At 40.7% G+C, this 21,952-nt stretch overlaps 1 protein-coding gene across 6 annotated transcripts in view; it reads right to left on the reverse strand.

The window, feature by feature from the left end:
- Window positions 1–21,952, reverse strand: part of RASGRP3 (RAS guanyl releasing protein 3) — a 105,462-nt gene that overhangs the window by 73,506 nt on the left and 10,004 nt on the right. For 2 of the 6 annotated variants that reach the window (XM_043553201.1, XM_043553200.1), the window contains exon 1: window positions 1,009–1,292. The exons of the other annotated variants lie outside the window; for them this stretch is intronic. The gene's annotated coding sequence lies outside the window, so the exon portion shown is untranslated. Of the gene's footprint in view, window positions 1–1,008; window positions 1,293–21,952 lie in introns of those variants that run through there. 6 annotated transcript variants of the gene reach the window in all.

The raw sequence follows: 21,952 nt of genomic DNA on the forward strand, positions 1-21,952 counted from the left end.
CTTCCAGAGGTTTACCTCATCCATTACGGGTGCTGTCCTCTCCCTTTCCCCTTTTCCTTTCTGAAACATTCTGGCTGGTGACTACCCCAGAAGGACAAAAGTCTCCAAACAACACATCCATTCCAGCATAATGCCTGCTCTGTGCTCTCCTAAGAGCAAGCCCCAGCACCACTGAATGAACCTGAGAAAGAAGAGATCTCAGCTATTTGGAAGCCCTCCCCTCTGCCCCCAGAGTTGATAATCAACTTCAGGTAACATTTTTTAATAATCCAGGCAAGAGGAAGGACACTGAGCATCATCAAAACACTAACTTTCCTTTATCTAAAGTAAGGAAGACCAGGGGTGACTAAAAAATTCAGCGTCAAAGCAACAAAGTTGAAAAAGCTCGTTCAAGAGAAGAGCTAGAAAATATGTCTTTGATGAGTTATGAAGCTTGCCTGAAACCCAAACATGCTTTCTAATCTAAATCTCAATATTATTTTGTTAGTTTTCTATATTGCAGATTGTTATGCATTGTTAAATGAAAGAGTTTTCAAAGTTGAGTAGAAATGGTCAAGGCAGACATACAAATTTCTCAAAACACTATTTTGCAAGCTTCAACGGTAAAAATTGATTAAAATCAAACCTAGTCATCAATTCACTTTAATACACTCTCCACCTCATAATCTCAAACTTGACTTTGAACCTAAACACCACGGATCATGAACATCCCAGACACCAGGAAATCAACTTGCTGTTTTCCTAGATAGGAATCAAGCAGTATGCCTCATTCACACTTTAAGTCAGAAAACATTGCTGCAAATGACAGGTTCTAAAAAAAAAAAAAATCAGTAAAAATACAAATGGCTATTGCCAACAGACAACACAAATAACACAAATAATATACCTCCTTTAGTGCCAGAGGGAAACCAAAATCAAAATTAAAAATTGTCAGTGCCTTACAAAACGCGCACACACACACACACACACACACACACACACACACGAAAAAGTTCTCCAGTTACTTACTGGGGCGGTTCTGTCGCCTAGTCCTCACATCAGCACCCTGCCTGTCCAGCTGCCAAATGCAGGAGCATGCCGCAAGCAGCTGTTTCCTCCAAGCTGGGGCTCTGTCTCTTAACCAGTCACATGCGCCTCCTGATAAATACTGCCGCCTGTGCCAGGAGGTCAGAAACTGAAGATCATTATTCTCCTAATTCGCAAACCTCATAACCCCTGAGCTGGCTCAGCCGTTTCATTAGCACGCAGGGCAGGACATTCCACCGTTTGTTTTCTTTTAGTGGCAAACCCCAAACATCTGATAAGTCACCCTGGAGGGCAGGTCACTGCAAGTGGAAAGTTGATGGGGGTGGGGTAGGGCTGATGGGGGTGGGATAGGGGGAGGCTGGCAGTCCCTGTGCTCTGCCCTCTCACTCAGGTCTTCACTGGGGCTCTAGAACAGCAAGGAAGGAAGCACAGAACGGCCTAGCAGGTGGAAACGGTGCTGCGTCCCAGGTGCCCCCGGGAATACAGCAAAGCAGTGCTCCATCTTGGTTTCGTTTTCTCCGCATCCTGGGCTCACTTTGGAGGTAGAGCTGTTAACAAGGCAGCCTGTTCTGAGGAAAGCAGACTGTCTAAGAATGCTTAAGTTTAACTGCAAAGGCCAGGGCTGCTGTGCCAAGTGATGCTGAGGGGCAGACGTGTGAGGGTTAATGGAGAATATCAGAAACAGCTTCGTCTAGACAGCCATTGGAAACGACTGCAGGTAGCTTAAAACCAAACCTCCGGACATTCTAGTTATCTGTTGGATTGTACCAACGTTCAGGGGCACAGCAGAGCCACTGAGATGATCAGCCAGGGAATCAGAGTGGAAACAGAAATGATCACAAAATGTACAAGCCATTTTATAGATGTGCTGCTGCCCCCTTTGGCGCAAGGAAGTTGAACCAACGTGCTGTTTCCTGTGCTGCTCAGGAAGGTGCCAGACCATCTGGGCACATAGCTGAATTCAGACCTCTCACCTTAGCAGATTTCCCCACCCCGTCCTCTTCATCTTCCTCTCTGAGGAAAGCCTGCGGACTGACTTTGGGTAGTGCCTGACTTATTGCTATAGTAAGAGTGACACTTTCTAAGATCAGAGCCCAAGCAGGGCAGAATGGAGATACGGCAGGGAGTCAGCTCATTTGGCAAAATGAACATCCAAAAAAGATTTTAAAAGGTTAAAATGTCCCAGGGGATTTCTGAACCATAATGAGCCTGTTAAACTGTCAACCTTGATTTTTAGTAAGTGAGCTCTTACTCAATAGAGGAGTTTATGTGGGAAATCTTTCATATGCGGGTTTTGTCTCATAATTATTTACAGAATTAAACCAGAAGTTCCCTCCATGCAGAGGATAGAGTGTTTTTCCAGAATAACAAAGACCAAAACTCCTCAGGCTTGCCAATTTTTCAGGGGACTAATTTGCTACCAACATGTGAATGTCCAAAGTGTAAATCCAGAAATTTTTTGCAAGCCTTAAAACAATCCCCTGTAGTTCAAAGTTAGTAATAAACTACAGATATCAAAATACAGTGTGCTAAAATATGTCACCTTCATAAAACTTTCTCCTCGTGTGACAATCATTAATCAGACACAGAAAAGGAGGCTTATTGAAGATGTGAAATGTTATTTTGATTTACTTATTGGAAACTTTTGTGATCTTATGACATCCATCAATCACTTTATTTGCAACTAACAGTGTTATTCTGATGGTCTATTGCATACCACATAGTTAATGAGACAGAGACTTCTGGAAAATCCTTCAAAAAACAGTCTCAGGGTGCCTAGGTGGCTCAGTCAGTTGAGCATACCACTCAGCTCAGGTCATGATCTCACGGTTCATGAGTTCAAGCCCCGCATCGGGCTGGCTGCTGTCAGCACAGAGCCAGCTTCAGATCATCTCTCTCTGTCCCTCCCTTACTCATGCTCTCTCCCTCAAAAATAAATAAAACATCAGAGAGAGAGAGAGAGAGAGAGAGAGAGAGAGAGAGAGAGACAGCCTCAAGAAAGGCAAGCATAAAAGTTCTCTCATTTCTATGAGAAGAAGGGACGGACCCCAAATCGTACATATAAAGTGAACTGTCAGTGCAGAACAAGACCCTGGACCCTTCTGACAATATCCAGCAGTATAACTGAGGTTCCACAAACACACTCAGCCTTGCAAAGAAATGAGGAGACCCCACCTCTCTGTCCCAAATGCCTACGGGTACCAATCATCTCCTTCAACTAAAAAAAAAAGAGCCCTCCTTCCATCAAAGGCCATCAGCCCTCGGGCTTTGTGTCTCACCCTGGGACCCCTACCTGTTCAGGATCCTTTGGCCAACAATCATGCCTTCTCTCCCTGTCCACTCACCTTCCTCATTAACCAAATATGCTCACATTATTTTTACGTCTTAAAAGCCATTTGTTTTGATCCTTTGCTCCTTTCATTGTTGCCCTAACCCGCTCATTCCCTTCACAGCTAAGCTTCTGGAGAAACACCTCATGCCTCCATCATCTTCACGAGCCATTTACATTGATATCTGCTTATAGTCTGGCTTCTTTCTCCCAACTTTACTGAAACTGCTTTCCCCTAGTCACCAAAGACTGATGCTACTGGACACATTTTTGCTTTTATCTTACTTGACCTCTCAGCTGCACTTAACCTAAGTGGCCAAGAATTCCCAAATGTGTCCTCTTGTGGCTTCTGCAACATTTCACTTCGACCTCCTTCAGCCTCCTGTGTGGACTCTTCTAATACCTGCCGCCCTCACATGTGAAAATCCCCTCTTTTCTTCCTGTTTCCTAACAGTTTTTACACGTCTTAATTTATTACTGAATGATGACAGTGGTTTCCTAGTTAATTGTCTGGCCTCCAAAAGTCTGCCTCTGACCTTAACTAATTCATTTATTTTTTTACACTTTCGTGCTGAAAGCTTCCCCAAAACCATGGTAGAATCGTAGGCATCTTTGCATTCCCAGAAGCTGTGATAGGGTTCAAGCCCTTCTTTTGTAAATTCTGCTACCATTGCATTTCTTTGTCTGTGTCAAATTAGGTCTTAATGTATCTATGTCCCATCCAAACTTTGACAACCTTAAAGAAAGCTTGTGACTTGTTCATTTTATATCCTGCAGTGCCTAATACCATGCCTGACTCTTGCAGGAGACACATAGCTGAAACAATGCTGACTGAATAAATGAATGATTAAAGAGAAAGGTCTTCTGTTTATTCTGCTCAGAAAAGATATGAGAAAAGTTTACAAAAACCAATTTTATATTAGGCCACCCAAAAATTGTAAGTTATTTGCACCCAAAAGAAATTATTTTCACCACAATCTATGACCAGACTGGAATAAAACTATAATATAATTGCAAAAGTATAAGTCAAAAAAGAGCAAGGCTCTTGGAAAAATTATATAACTCTTCTTTCAAAAAATAATGCATTGGGGGGTGCCTGGGTGGCTCAGTTGGTTAAGCATCCAACTCTGGCTCAGGTCACAATCTCGTGGCTGGTGGGTTTGAGCCCCTAGTAGGGCTCTGTGCTGACAGCCCAGAGCCTGAAGCCTACTCCAGATGCTGTGTGTGTCTCTCTCTCTGCCCCTCTCCTGCTTACTGTCTCTCTCCCAAAGATAAATAAACATTAAAAAAATGGAAAAATCAGTGATTGAGAAAAAAACAAAAAGGCAATTATCAAATGCTTAGAAGTTTTCAGTAATGAGAATACCACACCAAATATTGTAAGTAGAGCCAAAAGAGTTAATTAGAAGAAAACTAACTCAAAAAGCTGAAAAACAACAGATCAATAATCACGGAACAATGGAAAAGGTATTGAGAAATTGTTCCCGAGGAAAGTTTTTAGTCCAAATTATTTACACAATTAAGTTCTCCCTGAGTTTCAAGCCACAGATAATTTCCTGGCTGTATAAAATGTTCAAATGTGCAAAAGTAACAGAAATCTAACATAATACCCCTGATGTAAAAACAAACTGATTAATAATGGAAACCATAGACGAACCTCACATATAAACATAGTTTACCATAGAGATGTGAATAATCTCAATATTTAAGATGCCGTGATAGGAAAAAGTCTTGGAATTAGCACAGTAGGTACTCTTGAAAAGACTTTTGATAAAATTCAATATCAGTTTTTTTTTTAATTAATGAAATGGAGTTAGGACGATTTTTCCTGGCATGATCAAGATTACCCCAAACCAAACACAGGCATCATACCTCATGGTGTAGTCCTAGAGGTGTTAACGTTAAAATCAGGAACAAAAAATGATGCTCATTGTCACTAGTATCATTTAGCACTATTCTGGACATTCAAGCCAAGACAACTAGACGACAACAACAACAACAAAACTAAAGAACTATGAGAAAGCAAGAGACAAAATTATCTAACTTGCATATGTTATAATCCCTTAATAGATTCAACTTCTAAAACTGTTTTAAATAATTAGAAATGTCAGTGAGGTGAACAGTCACAAAATAAAGTTAATTGAGTGCCCCACATAATAGCCTAAAACTGTTAGAAAACATCAGGAAAAAAAAATCTTATTCACAATAGCAACAATAACAAAATTTCTAGGAAAAACAAGAAAAATGAAGAATATATAAATAAATGTATGAAACTCTACTGAAAAAATAAAAAAACATTTCAATAAATGGATCATTATACGATTTTCCAAGACTGGAAGACTCAACATTGTACGGATGTTGATTCTCCTCTATTTAATTTATAAATGTAATTACAGTTAGATTAAAATGCCAGAAATTTTAAAAAAACAGATCAAAAAGAAATCCTGAAGTTTATTTGAAAGAAAAAAACCTGAAAATTTTTTTTAAAAGAGAAGTTTATAAAACAACAGTGAGTGGGGGGTACTGGGTATTAAGTAGGCTGAAAACATCAAGAATTAGAAGTTTGGGCACACCTGCACGGCTCAGTCAGTTAAGTGTCCCACTCTTGATTTCAGCTCAGGTCATTATCTCCGCTCAGGTCATGATCTCATGATTAGTGGGTTTGAGCCCCATGTGGGACTCTGCACTGACAGTGAGGAACCTGCTTGGAATTCTCTCTCTCTCTCTCTCTCTCTCTCTCTCTCTCTCTCTCTCTCTCTCTCTTTCTCTCTGCCCCTCCCCCACTTGTGTGCACACGCTCTCTCTCTCAAAATAAATAAACTAAAAAAAAAAAAAAAGGATTAAAGATTTGATTCTGTTGCTAAAAGAGGCAGAGCAATGAAACAGAACAGAAAGCCAGAAAATATAAATACAAGTACTATATTAAAATGTTTGTTGGGGTGCCTGGATGACTCACTCGGTTAGGTGTCTGACTTTGGCTCAGGTCATGATCTCAGCTCATGAGTTCAACTCCGCATTGGGCTCTGTGCTGACAGCTCAGAGCCTGGAGCCTGCTTCAGATTCTATGTCTCCCTCTCTCTCTGCCCCTCCCCTGCTCAGGCTCTCTCTCTCTCTCTCTCAAAAATGAAAAAAAAAATATTAAAAAAATAAAATGTTTATTTGTTAAATATGATATTTAAACCCAGTGGGAAAAGAATGGATTATTTAATAGCTGGTTGAATAATTAAGTATTAGGAAAAATTAAAGATGCAATTATTACCTCACACCATATACAAAGTAAATGCCTAGTGGGCAAAAGAGCTAAATGTGAAAATAAGACCACACACAGATTTGAAGAAAATCATGTGATTGTTTTTATAATCTGAAAATTATTTTAATCATGGTTAAATACTTTCATCATGAAAATTGTTTTATTTTAATTATGATCACAAAAGCTGAAGCCAATTAAAAAAGTTTTAAATATTTAAATAACTAAAATGTAAAATTTATGTATGTCAAAAATAACCCTACTATAAACAAAATTAAATCACAAATGACAGAATGAGATTAAAACATGAAACCTGTATGGTAAAGGGTTAATGGCCTTAACATATAAGTAGTGTTTATAATTAACAACTTGGCAAAGAATATGATAAAGACTTTACAAGTGGGGTGCCTGGGTGGGTCAGTCGGTTGAGTGTTCGACTTCGGCTCAGGTCATGATCTCACGGTTTGTGAGTTTGAGCCCCGTCAGGCACTGTGCTGACAGCTCGGGCCTGGAGCCTGCTTTGGATTCTGTGTCTCCCTCTCTCTCTCTGCCCCTCCCCTGCTCATGCTCTGTCTCTCTCTCTCTCTCAAAAATAAATAAACATTTAAAAAAAGACTTTACAAGTAAAGAAATATATTGGGGCACCTGGGTGGCTCAGTCGGTTAAGCATCCGACTTCAGCTCAGGTCATGATTTCTCTGTTCATGGGTTCGAGCCCTGCATTGGGCTCTGCTGACACCTCAGAGCCTATTCGAGATTCTCTCTCTCTCTCTTTCTCTCCTTTCTGCCCTCCCCCACTTTCAGTTTCTTTCTCTCTCAAAATAAATAAATTTTAAAAAAAGAATCTCTTTTCAAGTAAAGAAATATAAATGACCAGTATAAATAAAAATCAGCTTCCTAAAATGGAGTACAAATTAAATAAATGGTAGGATACTATTTAGTATTTCTAAACATAACAAAGATTAAAAAATCAATAATTCCCAATGCTGGCAGGAGGTTTTGGAAAATGGCACCTTTATACTCTGGGGGCAAGAGTATAAATTGGTACCAGCTGTAAGAAAGATAACTTTGTGATATGTAGCAAAAGCTTTTTAAAATATGTATACCCTTTAATTCATCAGTTCCTGTCCTAGAAATATATCCCTAGAAAATAATATTGATTTTCATATGTGCAGGAATGTTTCTCACAGCATTGTTTATACTAGTGAAAAATTAGAAACAATCTGTGTACCAAAAATAGTTGAATAAATTACTATACATTTGTAAGATTTAGCACTACACAATCATTATAAAGTAATGTTGTTGCAGTATATTAACACAGAAAAATATTCAGCATAGCTTAAGCGGAAAACACAAGATATAAAACAGTTTATTCAGTATGATCTCATTTTTCTAAAAAAACCATGTGAACATATGTAAAAGTCTGAAATGTTATACAGCGGACATTTGAACCACACAGGGGTGAGGGGTGCCAACCCCCCATGCAGTCGAAAATCCTTATTTAACTTTTGACTGCCCCAAACCTTAATGACTAATAGACTTCTGTTGACTGGAAGCCTTTCTCATAACATAAACAGCCAATTAACACATATTTTGCATTGTAGATGCATTATATACTGTATTCTTACCATAAAGTAAGCTAGAGAAAAGAAAATGCTATTAAGAAAATAATAAAGAAAATACATTTAGAGTGCTGTATTTATTGATAAAAATCCACATGCAAGTGGGTTCAAACCTGTGTTGTTCAAGGGTCAACTATATATCAAGTTTTTAATAGTGATTATCTTTGGGAACTGGGGTCAGTGTTTTCCAACCCCTTTGCACTTATCGCCTTTTTTCTACTGTTTCTGTTATAAATGTGTATCAGTTATTCATTTTTAATTTTTTTAACGTTTATTCATTATTTACAGAGAGAGAGAGAGAGACAGCACGAGGGGGGAGGCTCAGAGAGAGAGGGAGACACAGAATCCGAAGCTGGCTCCAGGCTCTGAGCCATCAGCACAGAGCCTGACGTGGGGCTGGAACCCATGGAACCTGAGCCGAACTCGGACGCTCAACTAAGTCACCGAGGCACCCCCAGTTGTTCATTTTTAAATGACATCTTTTTTATATAAAGAGACATGCAATCATCCTTAAATGTTTTAATTATCTCCACAAAGAGGAGAAAGCCATTGTCAAGAAATGTGATCAAGAAAAAAGGACCAAGAGCAGCAAAGTCTCACCATCCATTAATAAAACTACACATATCTTCCCAACCGAGTCTCAATTCTCTACCCTTCTGGTCCTGGACCCAATATTCAATAGCAAATCACTGAAAGTAGTGGAACCACCAGGTTCAAAGGATGCGGGAAGAGGAAAGAAGTATGGTGTTGCTTGAGCAGCTGGATTCCGTCTCTCAGAGATGCCTTGATGGGCCTCTATGCCTACACGAGGCATTCCCTTAGGTAGAAATTCCTTAATGGTACCCATCCCATGTACACATGCTCAGAGAGTAGGAACCTCTTCTGCCAGCTGCCCCCTGCCGAAGCTGCCCATCTATCTGTCTGCCTTGTGCCAAATTCCAAACAAGCTGCTCCGAGTTGGTGACACACCACCTGCTGGTCAATTGAGGTACTAAGGCCATATTGTATCCCCACCCCCACCTCCATTTCCTTTCAGGGGACCGCGTACACAACATTACTTTCTTACTTCTCAAGTTTGGCAAATTCTACCCAGTCTTCTCTTTCTTAAATACATACATTTTTTGGATTCCTTCTCTCTTCTTTTTTCTTCTAACATCTGTCTAGGTATCATGGGGAATTTTCTCTCTCACTCTTGCTCTTCCCCTTTTCTTTCCCTTGAGCCAAAATAAATACCCAGGCACAATGAGTTATCATAAGAATTGTGTTCACTACATGCCTGTAACAAAGAGAAAGAAAATGTGGAAAAATCAAAGTGGAGAGTTTTAGTCTCTAAAGCCCTTGAACAAAGTAAATCATTGTCAACAAATGAACACATCTAGGGTCTATGCTCAAAGTGCATTGCATTTAAGACTCACCAAAATACCCAACGAAACTCTCTACTCTCAAAGGTTATAATCTCTCTAGGAGAAAAGGGGAGTATGCAGAAAGCCATATATAAGGAATAATAATGATCATATATCATACCAATTAGTATCTATTAATACTGTAACATTTTATACTAATGTAGTATTAATATATAACAAGCTAACATCTGTGCACAATACTCATTGAATTCTGACAACAAAGCTCTAAGGAGATGCTATTATCACCCCTGATGATGACCTTTAATGAGATTAACTAGCCTGCCCACAACCCGTGAGCAGCAGAGAAAGAGAAATGTGGATGTAAAAGAACCCAGGTCAATCTGACTCCAAAACCCTCCACATTTAGCACCACCTCCCACCCACCAAATGATTTAGGGGCCACAGAAATTTTCATAGACTGGCCCATCCTTCTCTAGTTAAACCTGCTTACACTCATGTGCAATAGCCAAGTCAACTGTAATGCACTTTGGGGTCTAATTATTGGTATTACAACAGTAGTTGTAATTTATGGATTTACAAGGGAACCTTTTGAACACAAGCCATTCAGAAACTGGAGACTGGCTGCATAAAAATAAAAAGGAGATTGAAAAAAGGGGACAGCCTCCACCAGAAACTGCTCCCACAGCCCAGTCTCAGCACCCTGCCCCCCTTCTTCAGCATCTCTGGAGAAATCCCCAAATTTCTGGACAAACCAGCCCAGGTTAAAAATGGACTTCTACTTTTAGTCTCTTTCTTTTTCCTATATTTTATCTCTCTTCTCTCTCCCTTTTTGTAAAATTTCATTTGTGTTTTTAAAACCCTATTACATATTGCTAAAGTTGTGTTCACTTAATCTAATTAATTTAAATTTACCTTTATGGCAGATTTTTTTTTCCCTCCATCAAATCACCTTCTTAAACTAGGCTAGCTTTCCAGCTGAAGCTGGATTCAGTAAACACAAGAAGGAAAGGTTAGCACCCTCAACACAAACCACCTTACTTAGCATAATTACTTCCGTAACAAACTTTTCCAGTAGTTTTGTTTCTAAACCCTGATTTGACACCAACTGGCATTCAGATTTGAGGATCGCACCCCTATCAACCACAGACTAGTGGTCAATCTGAATCTCAATCTTCCACAATGCCACTGCTGCTTCCAGGACTGCTTTACTTCTTAAAGAAGTTGCTTAGAGGAAAAAAACAATTTCCTAAGCCTGCCTCTGTGCATTTTTTTGTGAGAATCATTTAGTGTACAGAAAATAATAGAAAGGCAATTTCAGATTTATAATTTCCTTTCTATCCAAGTTTCAGCATCGTTGCTATTTCAAAGCAGAAAATACAAAGCTGATTCAGGGAAAATGAGACCAAAAAAAATTAAAATTTTTCTTCTCGAAATATGTGATAACGAAATACACGGGGTGGGCACAATTTGATCTTTGCAGGCATCAGAGGAAAAGCACAGTTAGGAGCTCCAAATCCTCTTTTTCTCATTTGTGAACTGGAGGCACCCCCTTGCCTCCCTCTCCCCATCCTCCACTCTCTGAGTCTGCTGAACTGTACTGGGTTCATGCCAAAGCCCACGAGCCTTGGCTGGAAGATGATGCTCAGTGTACAAAGGAAGGAATCGCTACACCATGGTTGTAATTATAAAACAGCCATATTATTTTGATACTAAATCCATCCGCTAACATTGTGCGTGCGGGCCACCAACGTTTTGAAAGTTCAGGTTATGCCACTTCACTTTTACAAAAGAGCTACATTAGCACCTCCTTTTGCTTACCAACAGAAATCCAAAAAAAGTGAGAAGCGAAAATGGTGTTCAGCATTTGGCACATTGCCTTTACAGGGGCAGTGCAGCGCGTAAGATTGCACTGCCCAGCTCCTTCCCCGGGAACTGCCTCCAGCATCTCAGTATCAAGCTGCTGCCGCAGTTTTGAACTGCCTCCGTGAGCCTGTGTTTTTTCTCGATTTATTTTGTGCATCCATTAGTAAGATGTGGTATCAGAAAAGCCTAAGAGAGTTATTTTTGGAGTGTGGGAACGTTCGAAAAGTTTTCCATATACGTTAGTGGTAAGTGCTTCATTGCTTTACGCCATTTTTGGCTTACAAAAGGTTTCATAGGAATGCTCTCCTTTTGAATAGCTGGGGAAACCTATAATTCTAAACAATGTCAATGTTCTATGTAATCGCTTCCGCTCTTCGCTTTATCACATTATCCAAACCCAGCTAGCTAACTGCAAGTCCTGTTTTCCAGTCCTTCGTGCCAAACTACTTGCTCACGTTTTAATCCAACCGTCACCACCTCTAGGTTATAAATCTGTGAGGACTGAGCTTCTAACCTCATTTCCATATCCTTTCCTAAAGTTTCATTCCTTTTATCACACACTCCACTAAACATCGCCATGATTTTCTTACACTGTGTTTGCTCAAACTCTTGGCTGCAGTCTTGGGGTTACTCACACCCTTTGTGTATAGAAAGCCTTTGGATAAGATGTTCTTCATCATGACTGCCTGGGAGCACACAAGGTGACCACAGACAGAGCAGGAACCCACTGAGTAATGAGAATCTAATATTACTGCAACCAGATTTTCTCATTTGTAGACCAGAGGGGGTAAACTAAGAAAGCACTCTAAGAAGCACATAAAAAAAAAAAAGTGGTATGAAAATTTCCAGTTTTCCTTCATGTTTTAATTAAACAGGAAGTTTTTGTTCTCAGGGCTCATCTTTGTGATTGCCACTCTTATTAGTGAAAAGCAGTAGACCAAAAGTGCTGTACTAAAACTCTCTAATTGAGAGGCAGGTGAAGGGGAGAGGTCAGAAATGAGAGGTAGGTGTTGTTTCTTTATAGCCATAGGAAGTAAGAACTCTGGAAAACTTCTTGGCTCCTGGAGATAAACACATGGGAGGGCGCAGTCAAATGCAGGGGAGCTCAGGCTAAAACAGTTGAAAAATACTAGCCTACATGATGATGCTTTGATAGGTATTTGAATGCCTATAAATTCTTCTTCAATTTCTATTCTAATGGTCAGAATAACTGCATTATCACATAGAAGAATAGTCTTGTTTCCTTTTGCAAAATTGGAAGAGCAAGACTCCTATGTTTCTTTTTTACTTTCCAAAATATTTAAGTTTAGAAAGAAATTTGCTCATTGTAGCAAATCAAATGATATAGAGATAGACATAAAGAAAATTTTAGTAACCTCTCTCTCCTATTCACTCCCATCTTGCCAAGATAATACACACCTACAAAAAATGTATTGCTACATACATAGATGTATGGGGTTCTATTCTTTCCATTACAAAAAGAATCTGTATTTGATTTTTCCCCTTAATGTATCATGAACACATATATTGGCTCCAAGGTCAATAATATAATTTAATTTGTACTCTTTAATAGCTGCATACTTCTCCACAGTGTATATCATATTTTATTCACCCTATGAATGAACATTCTAGATGCTCCCAGTTCTGTGCTTCTCTAAGCAATGTTGCACTAAACATCCTTGTATGTTTATCTTTAGCTTCTGGTGCTTTTAATTCCAAAGTATAGATATCCAAAACTGGGATTATTGGGTTTGGAAAAATTATTCATTTTACTATATATTTTCAGTCATTTTCCCAAAACTGACCTGAAATCAATACAAAGGTCTATGGCCTTAAGAAGGCCTTAAAATAGACCTGATAAATGTCAACTTAGAGGATCAAGATTTTTATATTAAAAGCACTAAAAATTTCTCTCAGAATTATATTCCACCAGGTATATTAACTAAATTATTTATTTTGAAGATGCTTCCTTTTCACGAATAATACTATTTTTTAAAACCAAAAATGTCTTGGGGAGCCTGGGTGGCTCAGTCAGTTAAGCATCGGACTTCAGCTTAGGTCATGATCTCGTGATCTGTGGGTTCGAGCCCTGCATCGGGCTCTGTGCTGACAGCTTGGAGCCTAGAGCCTGCTTCAGGTTCTGTGTCTCCCTCTCTCTAAGCCCCTCCCTTGCTCAAGTTCTGCCTCTCTCTCTCTCTCTCTCTTTCTCTCTCTCTCAAAAATAAATAAACCTTAAAAAAATTTTAAACCAAAATTGTCTTAATCAAATCAACCAAAATGTGTCAAAGTTAAAAGTTAGAGCCTAGTCCTTATTGTCTTCACACACCAAAAATTCCATAAACTCTAAAGGCCATTCCAGTTGTAGAATCAACTACTGATTAATTAAAAAATATATAAGCAGGGCGCCTAGGTGGCTCAGTCAGTTAAACGTCCGACTTCGGCTCAGGTCATGATCTCATGGTTCATGAGTTCTAGCCCCGCGTTCAGCTCTGGGCTGACAGCTCGTAGCCTGGAGCCTGCTTTGGATTCTGTGTCTCCCTCTCTCTCTGCCCCTCTTTCTTTCTTTCTCTCTCTCTCTCTGTCTCAAAAATAAATAAACATTAAAAAAATACACGAGCAAATGTGAATAAGTTATGAAAAACAAAAATGTTCACATTGGACCAAAAATATTTCAGTGTACTTTCAAAGAATGCGATGGTGCTAGTGTGAAAGAGGATCAGTCAAAACCTCACTTGTTTCTGTTTTATTCTCTGGACTGTGGCCTAAGTAAGCGAAGAGCCAGCTCTTCCCTACGGCTCCACCGTGAGACAGGAATAGGGCCCACAGTCCACACACAAGGATAGGAGTGCCCACGGTCTACAGCCACACTCCTCCCGGGGGAAGTTGGTTTTCTAAAACCACCTCTTCAAAATTATGTGGTTTTCTCATGTCATTTGATTTGGGACTTGAGAGTGAGAAGTTGAACTATATTTTTCTCCGTTCCTAATAACAGCACATATACTCCACATTATAGTTAACGAATATCGCCGTACCATCCAACACACTCTAAGACACAAGCAACCAAGCATAGAGTTCCCTGCCTTAAGAAAAGAAAAAGTAAGTTATAATCAACATAAATTCAGGGAATTTGTTCACATTACCAAAGCATTCTTTATTTTAGAAAGCCACTCACTGCAGGATTACAAGAAATGTGTGCACTCTTGCTGCATTAAAAATGGCATTCGACCAACCTAAACTCAACTCATATTATTCAAGAGCACATTTATTAAGTAAAATAAACATGAGTCCAATTTTGGACCTCACTTACTGGCCCAGATGGTCTGCGTCCTTTCCTTCGGAACAAAAAAGTGGGCAAGTGATTCCTAGCTGCCTGTGATGGACAGGCTATTTCACAACTCCCCCCCCCCCCAAAGGGCTTAAAGCAACCTGCTAAAAATAGCCCCTCAGCTCTCACATTAGTGTCCTCAGCTGAATGGCCAGGTGAAAATATAAATTGCTTGAAATACGTCCTGCATTCTAATTCCATAGAACTATCATTAGCTGAAAATCCCTGCTAATCCTTCTGACAATTCCAACATTAATAACGTTTTTCTTTTTTGACCATTTTTCCAAACTAGTAGGAGATGCAGTGAGTTGAGGGTTGAGGATGTTGACACATTGGAGCCCTGGGAAATCAGGGCTCTCATGCCCTTATCAGCCACTCACCAGCTGAGTAAGCTTAACCCTTTAAGCATAAAATTCCTCAATTGTGAAAAGGAAATGATAATACCCAACTCGAAAGATGGCTATATGAGCTGGGAATAATGCACTGTATTTCAGGATTTTATCCTATAAAAATATTCAACAAGTGCACAAAGACATATGTTAAGACAAACTCCATGAGACACCTGTAATCACAACAACAACAAAAAGAAAAAAATAGCCTAAAAGTAAAAAGAGGTTAATAAAAACAATCACAATGCCATTAATTCAATGCTACATATGTCATACGGCCGTGAAAAAGATGAGAGGGGCAGATGGCGTGGTAGTAAGAAGTGAAAAAAGCAAGCTGCAGAAAGCACTGTGCATAAATGATTATTATTTTAAGCCCCCAAACCCCTCCACTATGTATTTAGCTCCATTTTTACCACAATCATGTATGTTTTCAATAGAAAACATCTGCAGTGACAAGCAATAAACGTATATCCACTCTGAAGAATACACAGGGTTTCAAGAATTGCCAGTCTTTCCTTTGTTACACTATCCATTTTTGACAAGCACATTTATTTACAATAAACCTGTACTGTTTTTATAATTAAAAATTAAAGGCAATAAAGAAAGCAATGAGAAGTAATTACTGCAAAGCACTTGGCACAACGCCCAGTGGGCTTTGAGGAACAGTAATTATCACAGTTACTTCTGTCCAGAAGCCACAGAACTTTTAAGCAAAACAAAGCCCCTGAAAACTAGCAGACGTTGGTAACATGCAGCCTGTTAAGCTCAAGTGTGAACTGAATCTATTTTTTAAGAGGCCACGCATGATCTTGGTGGTGGTGATGGCTTCATGGGTGTATGCATGTGTCAAGACATCAAACTGTATACTTGTGACACGCACCTTTTATTCTATGTCAATTATCCCTTGACAAAACTGCTTAAAAGAGAAAAACTGCGGAGCTAAAATTTTCCTCAGTGATAAGACGGCAGATGGGAGAATGCAATCAAAACGAAAGGTTTGCAAGATCTGTGCGCTATGCAGAAAATGTCAATATGGAGATCTTAACTGTAGACTCTGTTACATCAAGTAATGTCTTTTACGTGCACCCAGTTACAAGAAAAGACACAGAGGACCTAACTTCCAAAGCCCTAGAGGAGAGAAACTGGAATAAGGAAAATTTGAAAGATCCAAAAGAAGCAGGAGAGGAGAGAAAAAGAGCGGTAAACAGGGAATAAAAAACAACATTATTAATTCCTCAATAACCACAATCAGTATAGACTGTCTGGACTCACCATTAAAATGCAAAGACTATTATTAAATAACAAGCAAAAGGATGGATCCGTTTTTAATTAGTTCAGCTTCACAGGTGTAGGGAGGGAGGGTGTGTGTGTGTGTGTGTGTGTGTGTGTGTAGAGAAAGCAGGATCAGATAGCTTCCTTCAACTCAATCTCTTTTAACTGCTTTTCTGAAGCCTTGAAATTAATGGGAGGAAAGTTCTTTACACCAAAAATAACAAAGAGAACTGACTTGGTTGGGAGGGGAGAGGGTGGGGGAGGTGTAAGGGACGCAGAGAGGACTGGCAAATACAGAGTGTTTCCCCACCATAACCTCACCAGAGGGTGAATAAAACGCACAGGGAGCTGTCTAGCTGACACCAGATGGGGCTACCCTTCCAGCCTACATGCTCCCCTCTGGCCAGCGTGGAGCACACATCCAGGACATCTAACTCCTCTTCTCGAGAGGTCTGAAGGTAAAGAGGCCATCCCTGCCTGGAGGAGCTAGCACTCTTCTGAGAAATGCGGACTAAACATAGCCAGGCCAGACGGGACAATTCATCCATTCTTTCATGGAATCTGCAAAACTGAGTAGATGGTTCTAATCAATCTTATCTGGAAAACAGATGGAAAATTCTTCCCAGAAGTTAATTCTTTAGTCTTATTCCAAAAGGAGGCCACGTGGCTCCTCTGGCTGTGTGCGCTTAGAAGCACTCTCCAAGCCTCTACTGGTTTGACACGTGTTGGGGTTGCTGTGCAGGCAGTCGTGGGGGAGACCCTAGGTGACTAGGGGGCAGTCAGTCATACAGTCCCCTGGCTGTGAGTGGCACCTCCACATGTCCTCCCCTGCCCAGTTATCCAGGAATCTGTGATTTGGGCCTGATCACTGGGGTGCTAACATACAAACCCAATCAGACTAAGAAGCAAAAGACAGGATTTCTGCTTCCAGTTCTGCTCAATCTAGTTGAGGGATAGTGAGTGAGTCGACCACATTACCATAAGGAGTCCCCCATAATCATCAATAAAGTAGGAATGACAATATCCATCTCACAGGTTTTTCTGGAAAGCTAATGAGATGAAGTACTTTGAAACCCCATAATATATTGTAGAAATGCAAAGTGTACTCATTTCTTACACTGGTAAGACAGCTTTAAGCCTTCATAGGACCTTTGCTTCCATCATAGCATTGCCTACAGGGGAGGCTGAGGAGTTTCAGCTGACATCTCCAGTGATGTCTGCCTACATGCCCACTCTCAAGGGCAAGCTCATCTGCCCCTCCCACCTTGAGAAACTCTTTGGTATTTGGGGCAAAGTTCATTGTCCAGGGATAGGCATGTGATCCAAACTGCTGTAGTCTTAGTACCTCTCTTGCTTTGGCCACATTCGAGTGTTTCAGGGGTGAACATCTGATTCAGGCAGATGATTCCCTAACCGATGAGTCACTTCCCCATGCTTTTCAGACATGGAGCCAGAACATCTTTTATCTGTCGCTAAGTCTTAGGATACAAAACCTAGAACTTATTAGCAATCACATTTTCTGTTCTGCCCGTAACATTCTAGGATCTAAGTGGGAGTAGAAATCTGGTGTCAAACTTCAATTAACCTCTAGTTATTAAAAAAATGTTAAGCATTTATTTTTGAGAGAGAGAGGGCAAGCACAGAAAGGGCAGAGAGAGAGGGGGACAGAGGATCCAAAGCAGGCTCAGTGCTGACAGCAGAGAACCCCATGCGGGGCTCGAACCCACAAACCGTGAGACCATGACTGGAGCCAAAGTCTGACCAGAGCCAAAGTCGGACACTTAACTGACTGAGCCACCCAGGTACCCCTCTAGTTTTAAATATAAAATCCATGCTTTCAGCTGGACCCCATCCAAAGACCAGGGTCCCCAGTCTACACACCCCATGTTTTAACTTCTTGAGAGAAAAAAACCTCCAGAATCCTGCTACGCCAAGGGAGGGGGCAACTTCCAACTATGTAAAGTAAGGGAAGGGATCTGGGAATCTAACTGCTTATTAGGAAGACTTTCAACCAGTCTTCCTGATGTTAGCCTCATCTTCACCTACAGTTTCAGGGGAATTCCTGGGTTCTCCAGGGCAAACTGGATTGATTTTCTGATTTCTGTTGTTGAGTTAGTAGTCAGCTGTCTATTTTCCACCTTTCAAAATATTGTCACTGTGCATTTGTGACTTAAAAAAAAAACCCACTGATCTCATTTGAATGGGATCTCAGACTTAAAGTTTTGTGTTACACCCTTCTTTAGCCAAAAACTCAGGGTCTTTATAATACACTCATCACTCTATAATATGCAACCCTCTTTGGTGGTCCCTGGGGGCCAGGCCCACCCCAGGCTCTCTACCTTGGCCACCCTTCCCAGTCTTATGCTCCAGATTTCAAAACTATTCTTCTTCCCAGGCAACTTCCTTAATTCACAGGATTATTTATACAACCCAACTTAGAAAAGTACAGATAACCCAAGTTTATGTCAAGGTATCACAGGGGGTTGACTTGATCCTATTTGGAATAATTGCGGTTTTCAAAAAGTGACTTATGTTCTTTGTACGTGTGTGATTTCAAAACTCATGTATGTTCACCACAAACAATTTGCAAAGTACAGAAAAGCACAAAGAAGAAAAATAAGATCGACTGTCATCACACCATTCTTAAATTTCATTTTCATGTATATGTATGATAACCTGCAGAAAGATGGTATCCAGTGACCCTCATATGACTTATACCTCATGGAATTTATAATTAAATTGATGAGAGGAGAAACTCCTGGAAAATTAACTAGGGAGGCATAAAATGACTGAAAAAATGAAATATCCCAAATATACCAAACATCCTGTGATTCAATATATTAGATAGACAGTGTGTTACAGCATTTCTGAAGAGGTCAAGGTCCCTGAAGACTGATGATGGCTTTGTCAAAAATGGCAGATGTGTACCACATCTGGAAGCCTGCAGGATTTGGATTGAGCGAAAAAAGGGGATGTGGTGGAACCCGAGCTGCCTAGATCAGCACAGGGAAATCTGCAGAGAGGGAAAACACACGACATGTTTAGGCAAAGTTAGGAGACACATTATTGGTTAGGACCTGGAAGAGAGAAGTAAAATAATAAAATAAAAGGCTCTATTACATCCGAAGGCCAGAGTATAAGAGATGGTTTACATAGCACAAGTCTCTCTTCTGAAAACTGTCCCCATCCTCAGGACTACTACCGTGCCTCCTCTCTCAAGGTCATAAATGACCAGACAAGGAATTGATACACCTGAAGCAGGTTTAGGTCAGTCTGATTATTAGATTCTTTCTCAAGAGAATTGGGAATTCAAAGCAGGAGATCTATCCATTTCTATCGGTGCTTGAACAAAAAGGACCTTCAAACTGAGGAGGTGATGGACATCCTCCTTCCTCCTATGCTCAGTGAGACAGGAAAAGCAAGGGGGCCAGGGGAGCAGAGCCTCTGAGGAATGGCAAAACCCATCACGTTCCAGCAGTCACGGCCTCAGGCCCTGATCACCTGGTTTCTGGAGGGAGGTCCTTGCCGTTCTCAACTTCACTTCTGGTGCTTCCAGGACATATTTTTCTTAAAACCAGTATAGCTACCTTGAGTGAATTTCCATTCACTGAAGCTTGTCTAAGACCACAGGCAGTTTGCAGACTTCTGTCAAGAATTTAGCTAAGTTACTCCACGGTAACTTAGCATCCATTTTGTTTGGCCAAGTGGCCTGCGGGCCCTTACACAGGCACTAGCCCCTCATGCGAGGGGATAATATCCTGCAGAGTCACAAGTACATGTAAGTTCCTAACAGGACTTCCCTAATGACCCTTGTGATAAACAGTCCCCCCAGCCTCCCAGGGCCTTCCCTCGTGCTACCCTTAGGTAAGACCCCAGTGAAGCTTACCAAACTCTTTTTGGTTTGAATTGACCAATCTGGCCATAGCCCGGGAACCCCAAAGCATTCCACTCACAGACTCTAATAAAGGCATGTGCCCTCGTCCTGTACCTGTACCCTACCTTGAGCTCCCCGTGTAGACCCTCAAGGTATGCAGAGTGCCTCCTCCAGGACCTGTGAGTAGTAGAACTCTCTATTTCAGTTTCTGGTGTGGACTTCCGTTTTGCTCACCATCCAGCAACAGGGGTCTACTTAACAATTGTTAACAGAATCCTAACACTCTCCAAGACAGAGTATTCTCCCAGGAGTATGGAGAGGTGGGTGTGAGGGAAGGGGAGAGCCTGAGGGAAGGAAATCAGCTGGATGGCTGCTCACAGAGTCCTTGATTGAGGTAAAAACAAACAAACAAACAAGAATGGAAGCAGTAGTGACAGGAAGGGAGGAATGGAATATGAGACACATTTAACAGGAAGGATGATCTACTTATGGGGTTACCTGGAGGTGAAGAACAAGTTAGAGGAAAAATGGTTCCAACCCAGATGGGATGATGTCACCATCAAAGGAAAGAACACAGGGAGGCCGGGTAGATAAGGGAAACAGGGTAGGGTTTTTGTTTTGGACGTGCTAAGTTTGAAACGATGATGGAACATCAAGTAGAAACAGACAGACAGAGACTTGCACCTAGAATGGAGGCTAAAATTCCCTCAGAGTTAGATAAGCAAGTTCAGAGTTACTTAAAGATGGAAGCCATGAATAAGATCTCTGAGGGAGAAAGGATTTAGACAAACACAGATGACAAGGACCCCTGATAAACAGCTACAATGGAGGGCAGAGAAAAAAAAAACCCTTATCAAGATTGGAAGAAATCGGGAACAATGTGGCATCTCAGATTTCAACAGAGGAAAATTGTAGGATATTAAATGGTACAGGGATCAAGAGGAATAAAAATGGGAAGAGATCATTTCCCGCATCAGAAAGTTTCTGACATTATATTTTCAGTATAATGGGATTGAGGACAGAGTATCTGATTTTATGTGTTTAAAACTTTGAGAGAGAAATGAGAAAACGAAGGTGGTATGTGCCAGAATACACACTGAGAATTTCAGCAGTGGAATTTGACAGTTCAAATGAGTAACTAGTGTGGGCAGTGGATTTAGGTAGTCTGAGTCGTAGTTCTCAGAGCAAAGAAAAATCATAGATGCTTGCTTGTTTGCTTTATTTATTTATTTGTTTGTTTATTTATTTATTGAGAGAGAAAGAGAGAAAGCATGAGCAGGGGAGGGACAGAGAGAGAGGCAGACAGAGAATCCCAAGCAGGCTCTGCATTGTCAGTACAAAGCCCAGCGTGGGGCTAGAACTCACAAAATCGTGAGATCATGACCTAAGGCTGGAAATCAAGAGTCAGACATTTAACCAACTGAGCTACCCAGGTGCCCCCAAATCATGGATGTTTTAAAGAAAATGTCCTAGAAGCAAAAGAAATTGAGAGAAAGGATATCGAAGAAGGATGGGCTCATCCGTTGGGAGGCGTAGGGATAGTTTGGGATACAGAGAACACAGATGTGCGTGCCCCAGATGTAGCATGCCTCCTTGAGCAGCCTGTGGCACAGCATGCCTTGATCTCTGTTAGTGGGCTTCC

The sequence above is a fragment of the Prionailurus bengalensis genome, chromosome A3, assembly GCF_016509475.1.
Source record: "Prionailurus bengalensis isolate Pbe53 chromosome A3, Fcat_Pben_1.1_paternal_pri, whole genome shotgun sequence".
Taxonomy (NCBI): domain Eukaryota; kingdom Metazoa; phylum Chordata; class Mammalia; order Carnivora; family Felidae; genus Prionailurus; species Prionailurus bengalensis.